The 21542-nt window shown below is 39.6% G+C and overlaps 1 long non-coding RNA gene across 2 annotated transcripts in view; it reads left to right on the top strand.

Annotated features, from left to right (window-relative positions):
- The first annotated feature begins 15090 nt into the window (after positions 1-15090).
- Positions 15091-21542, top strand: part of LOC138741209 (uncharacterized) — a 130570-nt gene continuing 124118 nt past the window's right edge. The window contains exon 1 of one of the 2 annotated variants that reach the window (XR_011343396.1): positions 15091-15409. This is a non-coding gene — a long non-coding RNA (uncharacterized lncRNA). The remainder of the gene's footprint in view (positions 15410-21542) is intronic. The other variant, XR_011343397.1, reaches the window with a different exon arrangement.

Here is a 21542-nt window from a genome sequence, read left to right as displayed (position 1 = left end):
ATGCGACTTCCAAATAAGTTTCAGATGGGGAGGTCACGTGACCATCAGTAATCCACAATGTTCCAGAAAGGGAGGCCACGTGTTCCGCAACAATCCACATAGAAGAGAGAGTGTTTGCAGAGGGAGATTTTCCATGGAAACGAATGGTGATTATGTTGCACCAATGATGGTGTTGGGGACAGTTTACTCTTTCTGAACAATACTTGCAGCAACTCCACATAAAATAATTTGAATGTGTTGTGAGGATTAACCTTTTGAGCAAAAAGGTTATCTGTATTAAATATTGAACATAAATTCTAAATAAATGCTGTTAACCAAAAAATAAATGGAGAATTACTGTGATATTAATGGATGGTAAGGTTAGTAGCTCAATGCTGTTATATTACCAGTGACTCAAGTTTGAATCCGATGTTCTCTATAAGGAGTTTATATGTTCTCTCTGTGTCTGCGTGTGTTTCCTTGGGGTTCTCCAGTTGCTTCCCACCCTTCAAAATATATAGGTGTTGTAGGTTAATTGGGTATAATTGGGTGGCACAGGCTCTTGGGCCAGAAGGGCCTGTTACGGTGCAGTATGTCCAAATTTAAATTTAAAATTAGGGACAAGAAAATATATTTTTTTAAGACTTTATTTAAAGTTTTATAACGTGAATACAATAGAGAATTACATTTAAAGAAAAATTTAAAAAAATTAAAATGGTATGATTACAATATTACATCAGAAAACTACACAAAATAACCCCCCCCCCATTAATTGTAACACAATATTAGTAATCTAACTTAAAATTAGTCCAGCCCTCCCCCCCAAAATAAAGAGTGAAGAGTTAATAAAATTAACAATATTTCATAAAAAAAATTCCAATAACAAAAAATTTTTTTAAACAATACTAAAATATCACGCTTAAACATATATTTAAATCAAACTTAAATGCATATATTTAGCAAATGGAGTCCACTTTAACTTATAAAAAGACATCCTATCCTGAATTGAAAAAGATATCCTTTCCATGGTCAAACAAAATTTCATCTCCAAATACCACTTATCTAAAGTTAATATATTTCTATCTTTCCAAGTAAGTGCTATACATTTCTTAGCCATGACTAAAGCTAAATAGATAAAGGAAATCTGATAATCCTCTAAACCTAAATCAATTAATGATTGCATATTCCCTAATAAAAATATATCGGGATCTAATACAAGATGGATATTATATAAATTGTTAAAAATAGATTGAATACGTTTCCAAAACTGTTGCAATCGATCACAAAGCCAAACAGTATGCAAAAAAGTATTGGCCGTCTGATCACATCGAAAACAAGAATCCAACTTACTAAGACCAAATTTTTTAAATTTCTCCGGTGTTAAATATAACTGATGAATAAAATTATAATTAATCATCGCTAATCTAGCGTTAATTAATTTCTGAATACTATTCTGACAAATTTCCATCCAAGCTTCTTCAGCTATTTTATGTCCTAAATCTTTTTCCCGTTTCAACTTATCTTTATCCCAGTCTTTTTTACTATCAATTTCTTGTAAAATACAATACAAATCAGATATATATCCCTTTTTTTGGTATTGAAAGTACATATTCTTCAAAACTAGATTCAGGTAATAAAATCATATGTCGACCACATATCTGTTTTACAAAAGATCTTAATTGATAATATACAAATATAGAATTTCCACTAATACCAAATTTCCTTTGAAATTCATCAAAGGAACAAAAACAACCCTCAGAAAAACAATCAGATAAATTTTTTATTCCCTTCTTTTCCCATTGTTTCAAAGTGGCATTGGAGACCGTAAAAGGAACAAGTTGATTATTATATAATGGCAATCTTCCAGAATATATATTTTTAAGTCCCAATTTTTAAAGTTTACTTGTCCATAAATTCAATAAATGTTTCAATATTGGCACATCGAAACAAAAACTCATGAGGAAATTTTTCTTAAATAACCGCCATTTCTATCTTTACCCAACTATGTGGGTCGTTCATATTCATTAATGCACTAAGAAATTTAAATTGAGCTGCTTCGTAATAATGCTGAAAATTCGGTAATCTTAAACCTCCAAATTGAAAATCCCACATCAATTTTCTCATTGCTACTCTCGGAAATTTTCCCTTCCATAAGAATTCTCTAATCACTTTATATAAGTCCTTAAAAAAACTTTTTTTTTTAAAATAAGGAATTGATTGAAACAGATATTGTATTCTAGGAAAAATATTCATTTTTATGGTATTAATCCTCCCTAGTAAACCCAAAGGTAGATCCCTCCACCTAATCAAATCTAATTTAATCCTTTTTATTAAAGGAAGATAATTAATTGAGTATAATTCTTGAAATTTCGTATTAACATTAATTCCTAAATATTTAATTTGTGTAGTCCACTTCAAATTTGTAATATTTTTATACACTGAATAATCATCTTTACAAATTGGCAAAATTTCACTTTTAGCCCAATTTACTTTATAACCAGATAATTGGCCATAAATTTCTAAACATTCTTGAACTGCAGGTAAAGAAGTATCTGGATCCACCAAATATAATAAAACATCATCAGCAAATAAATTAATCTTGTATTCTTCATTCAGATCTCTCATACCTTTAACATTTTCATTTTGACATATTAATTGTGCTAAAGGTTCAATAACTATAGCAAATAAAGCAGGTGACAATGGACATCCTTGTCTAGTAGATCTTGTCAAACTAAAAGATTCTGAAATTTGGCCATTAACAGCAATTCTAGCCTTCGGGCTATTATATAAAGCCTTTATCAATCCAATAAATGAAGAACCAAAACTAAATTTCTCAAGTACTTTGAACAGAAACTTCCATTCCACTCTATCAAAAGCCTTTTCTGCATCCAATGAAACCACTATTGGGTAATTCAACTGAAATTTAGATTTATTTATCAAGGTTATTAACCGTAAAATATTATCTGACGCATACCTATTTTTTATAAATCCCGTTTGATCACCATGTATAATTTTAGGCAGATATTGAGCTAATCTATTAGCCATAATTTTAGCTACAATTTTATAATCTACATTTAACAACGATATTGCTCTATAAGAAGAAACCTGTAAAGGGTCTTTATCTTTTTTTGGTATAACCGTAATTATTGCGTTAGAACAAGACTCAGGTAATTGAAAAGTATTATAAGTTTGTTGTAATACATCCTTATAAATAGAAGATACATCAGCATAAAAAACTTTGTAAAACTCTATAGAAAACCCATCTTCACCAGGTGCCTTTCCATTCGGCATATCTCTTATTGCCATTTCTATTTCATCGTCTGTAAAAGGTTTATCTAACTCTTGTCTATCTTCTTGATTCAATTGTGGCAAGTTAATATTTTTCAAGAAAGAATCTATTGCGTCTCCAGTTACATCTTTACATTCTGAAGTATACAATTGTTTATAGAAATTACAAAATTCCTCATTAATCTCCTTTTGATTAAAAGTAATACCTGATTTCTTTCTAATCGCTGGTACAATCCTAGATAATTGTTCCTTTTTTAATTGCCTTGACAAAACTTTATGAGCTTTCTCACCCCATTCATAAAACTTATGCTTAGTTCGATTCATTAAACATTCAAACCGATATGTTTGTAATTCATTATATTTAAATTTTAAGTTAGTTAACTGATTCTTTTGCGTTTCAGTAGCATGTTTTTGAAATTCTTTTTCAGTAGCAGTTATCTTTTTCTCTAAGTCTTTAATTTTCTCCTTCTTTACTTTAGAGGCATAACTGATCATTTGGCCTCGCAAAAAAGCTTTCATTGCATCCCATAAAACAAAATGACTAGAAACAGAATTACAGTTAATACAAATAAAAATTTCAATTTGCTGTTTTAAAAAACTAATAAATTCTGGTTTTTGCAATAGCATAGTATTAAATCTCCATCTTGAAGCTTTCTGAACATCTTGTGAACTCAAATATTCTAATAATAGTAATGAATGATCCGAAACCAATCTAGCCTTACACTCCACAGATGTAACCCTATCCTGCAAATGTGCTGATATTAAAAAATAATCAATTCTAGAAAAAGAATTATGTCGCGAGGAATAAAAAGAAAAATATTTCTCTATAGGATTAACTCTTCGCCAAATATCAATTAAATTCAAATATGCCATCATATTAGTCACTTGAATTGCCATCTTAGACTTCTTAATTACTCTTGGGTACTTATCCAATAAAGGCTCCAATACCACATTCAAATCTCCCCCAATCATCACATTAGAGTTCGATTGTCCAAGTAATAAAGACATATCCACAACAAAAACCGTATCTTCAACATTAGGAGCATAAACATCAAGCAAAGTCCATGCCTCATTAAAGATTGTACAATTTAATTTTAATAATCTTCCACCATTTTTCTCTTCGTTCTGTAACTGGAATGGTAGATTCTTATGTACGAAAATTGCCACACCTTTTGCCTTAGAATTAAACAAAAAATAAAAAACTTGCCCAACCCATTCACGTTTGAGTTTCAAATGTTCCTAATCTGTTAAATGAGTTTCCTGTAAAAAAGCAACATCAACTTTTAATTTTTTTAAATAAGCAAGTACCTTCTTACGCTTAAAAGGATTATTTAAACCCTGAACATTAAGAGAAGCAAACTTCAATTTAGACATTTCTTATACTCAATAAAACACAACAACAAAAAACAAACAAAAAAAGGAAAAAAAGAGAGAAAAAAAGGAAGAAAAAAAGGAAGAAAAAAAAGAACCACCCCCAAAAAAAGGAAAAAAAAGAAAAGAAAAAAAAAACCCTTAATTCCCCTTTGAAATTACAACCAGAGATACAAAAAAATTATATATAAAAAAATTGATTATTTAAAAAAAGATAATTAAAAAAAGGCTTCACTCCCTAACCCAAAAATTAGAAAAATAAAACAGGTCGGAGGTCACAATTACCTCCTCCTGTTTAAACCGCCTAATGTGGTAACTCCCCCAAAATATTGGGTGTGAGATAACTCACACGCAGCTGATGACTTCTGGGAATTAGTGCCCACCCAGTTCCCTCTCCCAGCTCCCATCACTATTTGAAATCTTCTCAACAAAAAATCTAAAAAAAAAAATTATTTATTTTTTTAATCAACTTTGCCATTGCGACCACCGTTTCTTCCATTTCTTCTAGAAATCTGATTCCTATCTTGCAGCTCTGCCCTCTTTGGAGACCGTGGAGGACTACGTCATTCCTGGAATTGCGTAATTGGCAAAGATTGAGCAAAATCCATAGCTTCTGGTTGATATCCATCCTGAAAAATCTTCAGTACCGCAGGGTACCTAAATGTTGCCTTATATCCTTTTTTCCACAGCAATTCTTTCACAGAATTAAATTCACGTCGTTGAAACATAATTTCCTGACTCAAATCCGGATAGAAGAAAACACGATTACACTGAACCATCAAAGGAGATCTATTTTGCTGTGCATTTCTGATAGCCATACGTAAAATAGTCTCTCTATCACAGTAATTTAAACAGCGAACCAGAACAGGTCTTGGATTCTGTCCTGAAAAAGGTCTCCTTCTCAAAGCTCTATGAGCCCGTTCCAATATTAAACCTTCAGGAAACTTATCTTGTCCCAACACTTGTGGAATCCATTCAGTGAAAAATTTTCTTGGATCTGGCCCTTCTATACCTTCTGGCAAACCAACAATTTTCACATTATTCCGTCTGGATTGATTCTCCAAATAATCAACCTTTTTTTGCTAGATTTTTATTCTGAATCTGTAACATTTCAATTGTTTTATTCACATCTTGCAATTGATCTTGTACATCAGATAATCCTTGATCACACATCTCAAGTCTTTCAATAGTTTCGAATTTAAAAGCTCCATAATCAGCCATCTGTTGAGTATTCACATCCACCAATGCATTAATCTTAGAAGTAAGATTGTTCATAGAATCACCTAAGTGCATCATTGAAGAATATATCTTATGTTCAAGACTCTTGAAAAGTATATCAGCATAAGTGGATTCAGACATAGTGGGATCCTGCTGTTCTTGTGGAATCAAAGAACCTTCTATCCCTTCCTTTAATTTAGTAGCTTTTCTTGCAGTTTGGCTCCATGTAAAAACCCCTGCCACAGACCCCCCAGAAATGTCAGAAGGCTGATGGTCAGGGTTAACTTTAAGCCAAATCTCATTAAAAAAACTTCATTACATCAGTATCTGGAAGAGCCGTTGTAACAGGTGGTGCACTTCGCAGCGCCTCCGCTATAGCAGTCGAATGACAGCTCTTCAACTCTCCAGCTGGTGGCGCCCCAGCTGATTCAGCTGTCAAAGTCTCAGTAACAGCACTCACAGTGGACGTTGTGTGAACTACACGCACCCGGCCAGCCCTTTGTTCTAAAGGCTGCCGAGTGCCATCTTCAGAGAGCCCTACCGGTACAGAGCAGAGCTCCAGTGCCGAATCCTGCGCTTCTTCTCCTGGATCCATTCCATGCTGAGTCCTGGCTTTTTATAAACAGGTAGGCTCAGATAATTTCGGAAAATGTAATTTTTTAACAATCTGTTGATGTTTCCTTTTACTTTTTTTTAGCAAATGTACCATTAGGTGTTAATTCAACACCTCATACTATTTATAAACTTTTAAAAAAGTTTTAACGGGCACTTAAAGACAAAACAATAAGTCAGAGTCAGGAGAGGACTGGAAGGCACGTCTGTTCCTTACGCCATCTTGCCACGCCCCCAAGGACAAGAAAATATTAAACAAAAATGTTCTCCTATGATACATCAACCATCAAAGATTTTATTTTTCACAGATGTTTTGGGACCTATTAAACACAAGTCCATTATAGATTAAGTGGACTTGATGACAACTCATCAGAAGGGCAATATGCTTCATTTTGATTTTGATAAACCCCTCAGTAAACATTTCAGGTTGGCCCAAAATATATCACGTATATGTGTGTGTGCGTGTACATGCTCATGTGTGTGCGCGCTTCTGTGTGCATGCAAGATTTTGGCACGTTTAGTGTAGCGATTAGCACAACGCTGTTACAGACTCAGCTATCGGGACCGAGGTTAAAATCCCGCAGTGTCTGTAAGGAGTTTGTATGTTCTCCCCGAGGGCTCTGGTTTCCTCCTACTGTTCAAAAACGTATTGGGGGTTTAGGTCAATTTGGTGTAATTGGGTGGCAGGTGCTCGCGGCAGAAAGGACCTTTTAGCGTGTTGTATGTCTAAATTTAAATTTTAAAAATGTAAAAATTATGCAAAGCAAGGTCCCACAAATGACAAATGGACAATGAGCACATTATTTATTTAATTGATGGTGATTGGGGGATAATTGAAGGATAGCTTGCCTCCTATGGACGCTGCAAGATCTGCTGAATTCCTCCAGTATTTCTGTGTTTTATTGGGGGTAATGGACAGGCAGAACACCAGTGAGAACTCACAAAGTGGATTCTTTTTATGCAAACCTCAAAGTAAGGGGAGACTCAGGTTAATGAATCATTCAATAGTCCAGCACTTTTGTGAACGTAGCAGCACTTCCAGGAGGGAGAGGGGCAAATTCAACATGGAAGGTTGGAGTTAGTAAAGGAGCCTCAAAGGCAGAGAACTGATTCAGAAGGAAGGCAAAAGAAAAGCTTTAATGTTTATTCTTTCATGCAAGGAGTTATTGGGAATAAAAACAACAAACTGAGGGTATGGACAGACATTAGAGTATGATTCTCACTCCCAATTATACGGGACTGATTAAACTTCACCTGAAATATGGTGTACAGGTCTTGACTCCCAGTTCAGTAAGGATATATTTAGATCAGTCATTCTCAACCTGTTCCCCCAAGGACTCTGCTCAAAGTTTATGGATCCTCTTCCCTGTGAAGCTGTCAAGTTTGGGTTTCTTCTCTACTTCTCTCCTACTGACTACATAAAAATCATAAAAAATATTTATGTTATATGTGGTGAAAAGAAAACAAAGCTTTTACTAAAACACGCTGTGGCCCCCCAGTTTGTTCGCATCGAGAAAGGCTGATCAAGATCCTGCAGCAAAGATTCACGACCATTTACCAGAATGGTAGGTTTGTAAAGTCAGAAAATCATGTGGCATAGAAACAGGGCCCTTGCCACGATGTCCACGTTAACTAAGTGGCCATCCATGTTAAGATGGCTGCACTTCATCAATAGCCATTTATGCTTTGGTGATTCAAATTCCCATCCAGGTATTTAAATGTGGTGAGAATATCTGCCTCCAGTTGTTTCATCTTGAGTCAGCAGAGTGAACAGTAGTGGACTAAGCATTGCAGCCCTGGGGGGCTCCGCGCTCAATGTGATGGTCTTGGAAATGCTGTTTCTGATCTGGACTGCATGAGGTCTCCCTGACAGGAAATCAAGAATCCAATTGCAGAGGGAGGTGTTTAGACCCAGCAGGCTCAACTTCCTTATCAGGTACTGAAATATGATTGTGTTGAATGCCAAACTGAAGTCAATAAATGGTATTCCAACATACGTGTCCTTATTTTCCAGGTGGGCGAGGGCTAGATGGAGGGCAGTGGTGATGGCATCATCCGTAGAGTGGATGGATCTATATGTGCCCCATAATGAGTCTCTTGAAGCACTTCATGACGGTAAATGTGAGTGTGACAGGGCGGTAGTAATTGAGGCAGGACGACTTCTTCGGCACAGGGACAATGGTGGTGGCTTTGAAGCACATTGGGACCATGGTGCTTCTCAGAGAGATGTTAGTGAGAACATCTGTCAGCTAAGCCACACATCTCCTGAGCACTCTGCCGGGAATGTTATCCAGTCTAGCATCTTTCCATGGGTTGACCTTGCCTAACACTCGCCTCACATCAGCCACTATAAGACACAGTACCTGATCATTTCACAAGTTCACAGGTTAAAGGAGCAGAAGTAGGCCATTATGCCCATCAAGTCTGTTCTGTGACTCTACACTAAGCTGAATTATGGTCACACCTAGTTCCAATTTCCATCTTTTTCCCCATATCCCTTGATACCCTTACTAATGAGGTTCTTATCCATTTCCTGTTTAAGGAGAGGTGGTCTTCTTCGCTGCCATGTTGTTTTTCACCACAAAATGCATGTAGAAGTTGTTCAGTATATCTGGGAGGGAGGCATCACCAGCACAAGCAGATAGTGTAGTCTTGTTGGTGATTTCTTGGATGCCCTTCCACATGTGTCACGTGTCCTCACTGTCCAAGAAGTGACCATGAATGTGCTGGGCATGGGCATGCTTTGCTTCCCTGATGGCTTTAGGCAGCTTGATACTTGTAATAGTTAGGGCTACCATGTGGTCTGTTCTGAGGCAGAGTCTCAGTTCCTCAGCAGCACATGCACCTCCACAGTCATCCATGGCTCCTGATTAGAGTGAGTAATGATGGTCTTGGACACAGTGATGTCGTAGTACACTTATTAATGTAGCTGGTCACTGATGCCGTATATTCCTCCAGATTGACCACTAACTATGTATGCTAACCATGTATACTAAACACCCTTAAAATGAGTAACTCAGCAGGTCACACTTTAAAAAAGTAAAGGCAATCAATGTTTCGGGTCTGAGCCTTTCAACGGGAATCTGGAAAAGCATAAAGAGGAGGAGAGGAGACGATGTTAGGTATGGTACTCAATCAACCCCAGTCTGCAGTTTTCTTGATTTACTTACATAATTTGCTGAACTTCAGTAATCAGGCTCCTCACCTGTGGCCAGTGAAGGTTCAAAAATTTCCATCAGGGATCCTTCAATTTCTTTCCTTACCTTCATTGGAGTCTGGGATACATCTCATCTGGTCCTGATAATTTATGTCCTCTTTAATGATAAAACAGTGCAACTCTGAATATCCAAAATGGTCTGGACCAGACCTATGTCGGATAAATGATTTTTTCCAGAGAACCCAGTCATTTTTAAAAATCAGTCTGGAGGGTACAGCAAATCACTTGTATCAATGTTTAAACAACAAAAACAACAAGGGAAGATTTTTTAAAGCATTAAAATAATGTTTAATTCCCACCAAAAAAATGCTGGCAGCAATGCTACTGCTGATCACCGAGGACTCCCACTGCTGTCACCGATCACTGAGACCATCCAACCGCTGCTGTCGATCCTTGGGGAGGCTTTCTGAGCTGGTGGAACACTCACTGGCGAGTTGGCGGACTCCTGCCTCCCCGGTTACTGGAGCTCCTGACTCCCGAATCGTGACTCTGAATTCACCCCTAAGCCTCCTGCACTCACACCGGGGAATCTACTGTGGTAGTAGGACGAGGGGAGGGTTCGTCATCAGGAGCTGTTGTGCTGAGGAGGGAGGGAGGAAGGGAAGAGATAGAAGGGGAGAAAGAAGAAGGGAAGAGGTGAGGAAGGGGAGAGGAGAGAAGGAGAGAAGGGGAAGGAATGTTACTGAGCCCGAGGTCCCACTCCTGCACTCTCTCTTTGATACCACTGGGACAAGGGATTGCAGCTGTGAGACAGCGGAACACAGTTTGAGAGAGAGAGAGTTGGAGAGAAAAGTCAATAGGGGAAGATAAAGAAGAAATGGAATGAGAGAAGGGAAGGAGTTACCTGAACTAGAACAATCGTCGTTCTAATTTCATGTCGAATTAATTTTTTTTCAACCTGCTAGATCATTTCAGCTCCGAAAAATATTCGGATAAATGAGGATTTCTGATTTGTTTCAGATATCCTCATTTATCTGAAATATTTTTTAAAAATTGGATAAATTAGGATTTTGGAGAATCTGATTTCAGATAATCGGAGTTGTACTGTATATTCTAGAATTTTATCATCTCTCTTGCTGAATTCTCCTTCTGCAGTAGCATGGATCTCCCAGTGGCAGCCCATTTAAATTTCCTGTCCCATTCCCATGTTGTCTGTCCATGGTCTCATGCACTGCTAGACTGAGACCATCCACAAATTGGAGGAACAACATCTCATCTTCCATCTGGGCACCCTTCAACTGGATAGCATCAATGTCAACCTCTCCATTTCCCATTAAACCCCCTCCTTCTTTCTTTCCCCTGTTGCCTTTCCCACAACTCTGCCTCTCTCTCTCCTTTCACTGAGGCAAAAATCAATTTTCATCTTTCCTCTGATCATATCCAATTAACACCTTTGTTGGTCTGGACTCTTATCCCTCCCATTCTTCAGCCTTTATTCAGATGCCTTCTTGTTTTTTGTTCAAACCTTAAAGAAGTGCTTCTGGCCCAACATGTCATTAATACTGTATATCTTTACCTCCTATGGATGTTGTGAGACCGACTGAGTTCCTTCAGAATTTCTGTGTGTTTTTTCTTCATCTGCAATGTCCTACTTCATTTATACTGATGTCAAGTATTTATTTTAGACCATAATCATCCTCTGAATTAACATAAACATGGTCTATTTTGATCCCTAATGGGACTAAGCTTTCCTGGCTATACTTTTAGTCTTGTCCAACAGTGACAGCAGAGATATTTCTTGCGTAATCTTCACGCTCTGAATTTCTTCCATTTTAAATATCCATACACCTTCCGTACTCCTGAAGAACTTTCCTCATTTTCAGTTCTCTGTGTTTTCTTCTTTTATCAGCCTTCACTATCCCTTGACATCCAGGGTTCCTTGGACTTTCACATTTACGCAAAGAATGTTTTCTATTTAACTTTTGGATAACTCCCACTTGTTGACTTATCACAAGATTTGCTCCCAGTCTACGTTTACTGGATACTGTCTTATACCTTGCCTAATTCTGGACTTTGATTTCCAGTTTATCCTTATCCCTGTCCTTAGCTACCTTCAAACTTGGATGGTTATGGCCATTAACTCCAAAATGCTGCCCTATTGGCACTTAAACCCCTCACACAGCTAACTCCCAAAGATTAAGTCCAGTACTGAACTTTCTGTGTGTTGTTTAAAAATGCCATCTCGCATATGGCTTTCAAACAGATTGTGATTCCAGTTAGTAATGGAGTTGTTAAAACCCCCCCACTTTTCCATTTCACACAAGACCTCTATAACCAATGGAAACTTCCCTCTCCTCCATGGTCTCCGTCTGTATATTCTACAGCTGAGGGAAGGCAGCCAACATACTGAAGAACCCATCACAGCCTAGGCACTAATTTCTCTCTCTCTGCTCTTTGGAGAGAACACTCAAGAGTGTGAAAGAACATACCAATAGACTTAAAGACATTTTCTTCCCTGCATCCATCAGGCTCTTGAAGCAACACCACAATAATGCTGCCCTTGCTTGATACTAATTGATCTTTCATTTTATTGTAACACTGTACTCTAAATTGTGTTCTTTAAATGGCATATGAATATTAGAGATAAACTGCTAGACTGCTTGCAGAAGAACCCTTCTCAGTCTGCTCAGTATAAAGTGATAAATAAACACACATGAACTATGTGCCCTCAGCAGGGATGTAATATTTCAAATCTGGGTGAAATAAGGTAATTTTTTTTTGCTCACTTTTGCTCATTAGAGATGCAAGCAATGTATCACGCTCAATGTGAACTAACTAATAAACACAAATCTGTAGACCACATCTGTACTATTCATTACTTTATTCATGAACACAATACGGGAGTCACTGGCACTGATATGTGATACAGACAGAACAACACAAGGCCAAAAATTAACTAATATTCCAAATGTAACCTCACCAATTAAATCACATAGCATTAAAATAACCTTTTTTTTTCCCGAACACATGGTCTGAAGATCCAGCGGCATACTGTGTTGTCAATGTTCACATTGGCTGAATATTTTCCTGTGCATGCAAATCATTTTCCTTCTCCCTTACCATTGACATTCATGTATTATGCAAAAACCTGACAATTAATCTGCACCAATGTGCATTAATTTACATTTATGCATATTAAATTACATTTGCCACAACCTATCTCATCTATTTAACTTCTACAAAATGTTCAACTCTCCTACAGTTCTTAGACCATGATAAGCAACATTTGATTGTAAAACAAATGTTCTGTTGAAGCTATTCATGCTTTTAATGATTAAAGATGCAACATTTTCAAACTTCATCATCACAATATAAAATCATTCAACAGTGAAAAATTTCAGGCTATTTTTGTTAAGTGATGATCTGAATACAATAATAAGTTTCAACATTTTTAAAATATTTCTTCAATACTGCAATTTTATGAGTTTATGCTAAAAACAGAAACTTTGGATTTACCCAGCCAGACCCAAAACTAGACTTGGAGAGATGAAGGGTTCATGCTGTTTCGGTCTTGTTGCCATGCTAAAGGAAGGATGTGGTTGAGCCGAAGAGAGTGCAGAAGAGATTCACCAGGACATTGTCTAAATTGGAAGGCTTTCGTTATGGAGAGAGATTGAATAGGCTGTGTTTCCTTTGGATTGAAAGGGGTTGAAGGGTCATCTAATTAAAGGGTGGCACAGTTGGTGTAACGGTTAGCAAAAGGCTGTTACAGTGCCAATAGCTCAGGGTTTGAATCTGGCACTGTCTGTAAGGAGTTTGTACGTTCTTCCCATACTTGTGTGGGTGTCCTCTGGGTGCTCTAGTTTCCTCCCATTGTTCATGCTGGGGTTGTGGGGAAATTGGGCAGCATGACTACGTGGGCCAAAAGGGCCTGATGATAAGGGCCTGTATGTCTAAATATCTAAATTAAGATAATGAGAGGTAGAGGTAGCTCTGCTCTTCTCCAAGTTGACCTAGATATCTAGGCTGCTCGTGCTTCTGTGCTTGTAGTGTTTGAATGGGCATTTTAGAAAGAAGTTGAATCAATATAATTACCTAACCATTCCATACAAAATCCAGCTCCCAAGCTGTTTTTAAAAAACCAGTATTGAATATCCCGTTAGATTCCAGAATCTTCCATGGTTTACTGCTGCTGAGGCATAATCGCAGCACAAACCAAAAGCTAATGATGCTTGAAAAGGCAGACAAATTACTAATGGGACAGTTGTGTTATCACCAGCTAGATACAAAGTATGTGATAGATTACATAGAATTTAAATGTTAAAGTTATCTGAGTAATGCTTTGGAAACGTCAGTGCAGTTACGCCTTACCCTTCACTGATAGATTGTAAGATATATTCACATTGCTACACTCTGTGGGGCGAATGTTTTGATGAAGAGGTTTTTCTCTGACTTGTGACCAATCCCTTTGGTGAATGAAAGGCTGAGAACTGGATGGCTGCTGTATCCACTTTTGGCCTTTCAGTTGCTTATGAAGTTAAACAAAAAAACTTGCAAACTCTGTGATTATAGTTTACACAAAAATGCTGGAGAAACTCAGCAAGTCATGCAGTGTTCTTTATGTAACAAAGAAAAAGATGCACAACAAATGTTTCAGTCCTGAGCTATAAATTGGGCAACATGGACTTGTGGGCCGAAATGGCCTGTTACAATGCTGTATGTCTAAATTTAAAAAATTTAAAGATTACATTACTTTCAGAAGATATCACAGACACAATTGTTCTCATCATTTGAATGGACAATCTGTTGCCTCCTAGCAGAGGAAGTAAGTCACCATCAACTCCAACAGACTGTCACAGAGACGAAGAAGATTTTTAATGAGGAATTTGATTGAGGTGGGCAGATTAGATCAGCAACCTTGCAGCTAAAATTAGTATCAGAAAGATTCCATCATTGCGAGGTCAAGGTCCTGAGTAATGAGCATATACACATATTGAAAGGGTATTCAGGATTTCAAACCTATCTCTACGCTTTAGGTTAATATGATTTCAATTTACTGGTGTAAATTGTTTTTTCAGAGTGTTTCCATCATCTAATCCTCTGCCCTCCAATTTTCTCACTTTTTAAATCAAATTCAGACACCATTCTCAACCTGATGAAAGGCCATTCCACAAAAACAATAATTCTGTGTCTCTCTTCTCTGCTGGTGTCTGACCTGTCGAATATTTCCAGCTTTTTGTCAGAGCTTTCCAATATCCGCACATTTCATTTTGGACCAATCTCAACTGCATGCTTATTGCCAATTAGAAATAAATTAGAGATGACGAGATGAGATTGAAATTGCTGAGAACCTCTTCCAGTGAGCAGAAGCCACTAGCAGAATGCCAATAAAGACCAACATTAAAAGTCTAACAGATTTTGTTGCCTAGCAACAGAAAAAAATCGTCAATCTAATCTGGAGTAAAAGAAAAACAACATTAACAAATTCTGATCCGCTCATTGTCACATGGTCTTGCTGTATTTCGAAACAACTTGCAGAAGCTCCAGAAAGTGGTAAACTTAGCCAAGTTCCTCACAGGCGCCGATCTCCAGTCCATTGAAGACATCTACGTGAGGTGCTTCATCAAGAAGTCAGCCAATGTTAAAGCCATCACCATCATTTTGGTTACACTCTCTTCTCTTTGAAGTCAGGCATCTCTACATTCAAGTACAGGTTTTTTTCAGTTAACAGGCTCTTGAACCTTCCAGTATTACCCTATCAAGAACACTACTCCAGGGCCAAAGGTCTGTCTCCATTATTATTTTGTACCAACAGCAACTGGTGAATATTTATCTTTTCATATTTATTATCTTTTTATTTTACTCATGGTAATTTAATTTATACATTGTCTATTAATGTACTTTGTGTAGCTGGAGCAGGAAAAATTTGTGTATTCGTATATTGTACTTATGTGCATTTCAATAAAGTTTCATGCCATTGTGTAATGACCAGCAGCTGGTGACTAATCTTGCTCATGTGAGATGTGGGGTCAGCCACACTTCTTTCACAAAACACGCTTTTAGGTGGAATAGCTGGGAGAATGTGGCTCCGGAGCCATCTGTGGGTGTGTGAGAATAGACATTCAGGTGGCAGCGCTGAAGGCACTGTTCTGGCACCTGAAAGGTCTGCAGCGGGGACAGGCGCCAGGGAGAAAATGCCGGCTCCTGTCAACTGTGGTCGTAGTCCCTCCTGCTTTCAGGTACCTAGGGGGAGCACTCAGAAGTGGAGAATACTCCTACCCGAGGAGGGTTGGGTAAGTACTCCTCGGATCAGGGTTCTCCGCTTTCAGGTGGCCTCCCAACACCCGCATTCGGATATTTTAGGTGGCTTTATGTTGGGGTATTCTGGCCACCTGAAAGCGGCTAAAGACATAGGGTGAGTGATTGTAATCACAAAATGGTGGGCATGCTGATCCATAGTCATGGTTTGAGCTTTTTCACTGGGTAATCCATTCAATACCAGAAAATAACTGTGTGTATCCATGTCAAACTCTTGCTGTAAAAGGTCAGAAGAAGCTACAATCTATGCACAGAGTGGACAGAATAAAAGTCATGGCAACTGGTGGAAATATGCAAAAAAAAACCCAGACCCTGGATTTTTAAAGCATCATGTTTCAATAAACCCAACAATTAAAAATGGATATTAATCTTCTTTGGCTTGGCTTCGCGGACGAAGATTTATGGAGGGGGTAAAAAGTCCACGTCAGCTGCAGGCTCGTTTGTGGCTGACAAGTCCGATGCGGGACAGGCAGACACGATTGCAGCGGTTGCAGGGGAAAATTGGTGGGTTGGGGTTGGGTGTTGGGTTTTTCCTCCTTTGCCTTTTGTCAGTGAGGTAGGCTCTGCGGTCTTCTTCAAAGGAGGTTGCTGCCCGCCAAACTGTGAGGCGCCAAGATGCACGGTTTGAGGCGATATCAGCCCACTGGCGGTGGTCAATGTGGCAGGCACCAAGAGATTTCTTTAGGCAGTCCTTGTACCTTTTCTTTGGTGCACCTCTGTCACGGTGGCCAGTGGAGAGCTCGCCATATAACACGATCTTGGGAAGGCGATGGTCCTCCATTCTGGAGACGTGACCCATCCAGCGCAGCTGGATCTTCAGCAGCGTGGACTCGATGCTGTCGACCTCTGCCATCTCGAGTACTTCGACGTTAGGGATGTAAGCGCTCCAATGGATGTTGAGGATGGAGCGGAGACAACGCTGGTGGAAGCGTTCTAGGAGCCGTAGGTGGTGCCGGTAGAGGACCCATGATTCGGAGCCGAACAGGAGTGTGGGTATGACAACGGCTCTGTATACGCTTATCTTTGTGAGGTTTTTCAGTTGGTTGTTTTTCCAGACTCTTTTGTGTAGTCTTCCAAAGGCGCTATTTGCCTTGGCGAGTCTGTTGTCTATCTCATTGTCGATCCTTGCATCTGATGAAATGGTGCAGCCGAGATAGGTAAACTGGTTGACCGTTTTGAGTTTTGTGTGCCCGATGGAGATGTGGGGGGGTGGTAATCATGGTTGGGAGCTGGCTGATGGAGGACCTCAGTTTTCTTCAGGCTGACTTCCAGGCCAAACATTTTGGCAGTTTCCGCAAAGCAGGACGTCAAGCGCTGAAGAGCTGGCTCTGAATGGGCAACTAAAGCGGCATCGTCTGCAAAGAGTAGTTCACGCACAAGTTTCTCTTGTGTCTTGGTGTGAGCTTGCAGGCGCCTCAGATTGAAGAGACTGCCATCCGTGCGGTACCGGATGTAAACAGCGTCTTCATTGTTGGGGTCTTTCATGGCTTGGTTCAGCATCATGCTGAAGAAGATTGAAAAGAGGGTTGCTGCCAGAACACAGCCTTGCTTCACGCCATTGTTAATGGAGAAGTGTTCAGAGAGCTCATTGCTGTATCTGAACCGACCTTGTTGGTTTTCGTGCAGTTGGATAATCATGTTGAGGAACTTTGGGGGACATCCGATGCGCTCTAGTATTTGCCAAAGCCCTTTCCTGCTCACGGTGTCGAAGGCTTTGGTGAGGTCAACAAAGGTGATGTAGAGTCCTTTGTTTTGTTCTCTGCATTTTTCTTGGAGCTGTCTGAGGGCAAAGACCATGTCAGTAGTTCCTCTGTTTGCGCGAAAGCCGCACTGTGATTCTGGGAGAATATTCTCGGCGACACTAGGTATTATTCTATTTAGTAGAATCCTAGCGAAGATTTTGCCTGCAATGGAGAGCAACGTGATTCCCCTGTAGTTTGAGCAGTCTGATTTCTCGCCTTTGTTTTTGTACAGGGTGATGATGGTGGCATCACGAAGATCCTGAGGCAGTTTACCTTGGTCCCAACAAAGCTTGAAAAACTCATGCAGTTTGGCATGCAGAGTTTTGCCGCCAGCCTTCCAGATAGCCACGCCTATCTGGTGTAGGCTTCATGGTCAAGAGCTTCATTGCCTCCAAACTCGAAAACCTTCCAACAGGCCTCTCGGACCGAATCATGTCCATGCGACTCCCCCTTCAGAACAAGCGTCACATCACCCTCATCAGTGTCTATGCTCCAACCCTCCAGGCGGAACCAGCAGAAAAGGACAAGTTCTACACCGACCTGCGCAACCTCATCCAACGCACCCCTACAGCCGACAAGGTTGTCATCCTGGGCGACTTCAACGCTCATGTCGGCAAAGACTCAGAAACCTGGCCAGGAATCCTGGGCAAGCATGGCGTCGGCAAGTGCAACGACAATGGGCGCCTCCTGTTGGAGCTCTGCGCAGAACAGCGGCTTGTCATTACAAACACCCTTTTTCAGCAGAGGGACAGCCTTAAGACCACCTGGATGCATCCCCGATCCAAACACTGGCACCTCCTGCGAGAAAGTGACAAACGAGATGTGCTCCACACCAGGGTCATGCCTAGCGCGGAATGCCACACTGACCACCGGCTGGTTCGCTGCAAGCTCAACCTTCACTTCAAACCAAAGCCCAGGAACAATAAAGCCCCCAGAAAGAGGTTCAATGTTGGAAACCTGCAGTCAGACGAAGCGAGAAGAAACTTCCAGGCAAACCTCAAAGCAAAGCTTGACGATGCAATCCGCCTCACGGACCCGTCCCCTGAAACCCTCTGGGATCAGTTGAAGACTACCATACTGCAATCCACTGAAGAGGTACTGGGCTTCTCCTCCAGGAAAAACAAGGACTGGTTTGACGAAAACAGCCAGGAAATCCAGGAGCTGCTGGCAAAGAAGCGAGCTGCCCACCAGGCTCACCTTACAAAGCCGTCCTGTCCAGAGAAGAAACAAGCCTTCCGTCGCGCATGCAGCCATCTTCAGCGCAAACTCCGGGAGATCCAAAATGAGTGGTGGACTAGCCTCGCCAAACGAACCCAGCTCAGCGCGGACATTGGCGACTTCAGGGGTTTCTACGAGGCTCTAAAGGCTGTGTACGGCCCCTCACCCCAAGCCCAAAGCCCGCTGCGCAGCTCAGACGGCAAAGTCCTCCTCAGCGACAAGATCTCCATCCTCAACCGATGGTCAGAACACTTCCAATCTCTTTTCAGTGCCAACCGCTCAGTCCAAGATTCCGCCCTGCTCCAGCTCCCTCAACAGCCCCTAAGGCTAGAGCTGGATGAGGTTCCCACCCTGGATGAGACATATAAGGCAATCGAACAACTGAAAAGTGTCAAAGCAGCAGGTATGGAAGGAATCCCCCCAGAAGGATATTAATAGATTACTTGAAAAATGGTAAATCTAGCAAAGTTCAAATTTATTGTCACTTGGATTGAAAATGTAGAGAGAGAGGTTGTTTTGTGAGCAGAAAAGTAGAAATTTTGTATCTGGTCAATTTCCTGAGCTGCTCCATTGCCAGGGGGCATCACTCATTAGCCCCTTTTAAATTGCAGCACCTGGGTAGCCCTCTTGGGATCTGGGTGTGATTACAGAGGCATCTTTTAAATTACAGGGGATTGATGTTGGCGATTTAATGGGAATCCCACCCCCACAAAGCCCCCTCTTCGCCCAGCAATTCTCAACTTTCCTGTCTCCTGGCTTTCTCCATATTCAATTAACAACTTTTTTTCAGTTGGTCTGTATTCCTTCCCCTCCCTTTCTTTTAATTCAGGTGCCTTCCTGCTTTTTATTCATACCTTAAAGGGCTCAGGCCTGAAACGTCGGCTATACATCTTTATCTCCTACGGTCTCTATGAGACCTGCTAAGTTCCTCCAGCATTTCTGTGGTTTTTTAAATTTTTTAAATTTAATTCACATATGCATTAAAAAAAACTTTTACATACATTTCTTATTTGAGTATAATAAAAAATCAATATCTAGTGATTTTAAAATTTTTCCCCTCTCCCCAACAGCCCAATAGAAAAAAAGGAAAGGAAACATCTGGATAGTAATTATAAAAACTTACTAAACCTATCAAATAAAATCTAACATACCTTAATTTTCTTGATTTGATTTTAGGAGTCGGAAGATTTAAGTTTGGTGATTTCAACTTTATTCCTACAATTTGTAAATAGGATTTCAAAATTTTAAAAAAATTCATATATGTTACCTAAATTATATGTAATCTTTTCAAGTGGTAAAGAGCTACCTATTTCAGTATGGCTATCTACCATTCCCAAATAAATATCTGATTTCCAAATTACTGCCACACATTTTCTAGCCATTGCTTGGCTATTTTAACAAATTTTTTTTGACATTTATTTAATTTCAATTCAATTCTGTGTCAAAAATATTTCCAAGTAAAAATAATTTGGATCTTGAGGAAACTTAACTTTTGTAACTTGCCAATAATTAGCCAGTCAACGGCAACTGTACGACAGATGATGTGTGTAATGGGGAAAGAGTGCTCCATAGGATTTCCATGGAAGAATGTGGGTTTAATCAAGTGGCAAAAATTGACAATCTTTTAAACTATTCCTTTGTCATAAGTGCCAGAGCAATTTGGAATTCTTTAACACCAGGATGAAAAGCAAGTGTGGGTTTGTTCTGTGTTCTTATCGTTTAAGGTTTGATAGCTGGGAGATCCATCATCTCTAATGATCTGTTGCCAAATGAAAATCTAAAATAATCAAACTAACACTAGCACTTGAAGCAAATCAACCAGCCACAAAGGTATTTTTAAGAAAAAAACCCAAAGATTTATAGATCACATAATAAATTATAGGAACACAGCTGATCCAGCCAGGAGTAAACAATGTGGGTGCTTTCAAGTTCAGGTTTATTATCATCTGACAGTCAGTGGCATAGCTAGGTGGGTGGGTGGGTGGGGGGTCAGGGTGAGTGTTTGCTCTCTTAGCACATTTGTTCAAAACAGGCAGCACTGATCTGCCCTGCTGTCTCCTTGTGTGTGCTCCCTCCCTGCTGACTGGGCTATTAGCTGGTATGGATCATGGGTGAATCACCACGAACTCAAGGTGTGCAAAGAATTTGATGGTCAAACAGTAAATCAAAGAGGGAGGTGAGCCTGAGAGGCGAGAGCTGTTGGTAAAATGCTTGTTTTATTAAAAAAACTGAATTGATTTGCAAACTGTACCCCACAGTTCAGGTAGGCCGAGGGGAGGGTTCAGAGTCAGGCATCGGGAGCTCCAGTCACCAGAGCTCCTGATGCCTGAGTCAACTAATGAAGCAGGACTGAGACATAACTTTCAGAATATTATGGCAGACAGTTGAAACGTAGATGACAGAGATCTCGACTGGTGATGATGTTACCAATCTCTAAAGTGTATTTCTTCTATTGCACAACAATCAATAGAGCAGTGTATAATTATTATCCGCTGCCCAGTGACAATGCAACCTGTGAATCCTCTGTGTGTTACTCACTGTTAATTTCAGTGATACAGAAACTGCATTCAAACTAAGGCCCACTGCCAGAGTTTATTCAGTTCTTTGTGTTGAAATTAAACCTTCTCTGAGTGGTGATA

This window comes from Narcine bancroftii, chromosome 8 (genome assembly GCF_036971445.1).
Source record: "Narcine bancroftii isolate sNarBan1 chromosome 8, sNarBan1.hap1, whole genome shotgun sequence".
Lineage (NCBI taxonomy): Eukaryota > Metazoa > Chordata > Chondrichthyes > Torpediniformes > Narcinidae > Narcine > Narcine bancroftii.
Note: the sequence above shows the minus strand (reverse complement) of the source record. Positions and strands in the feature narration are given on the sequence as shown.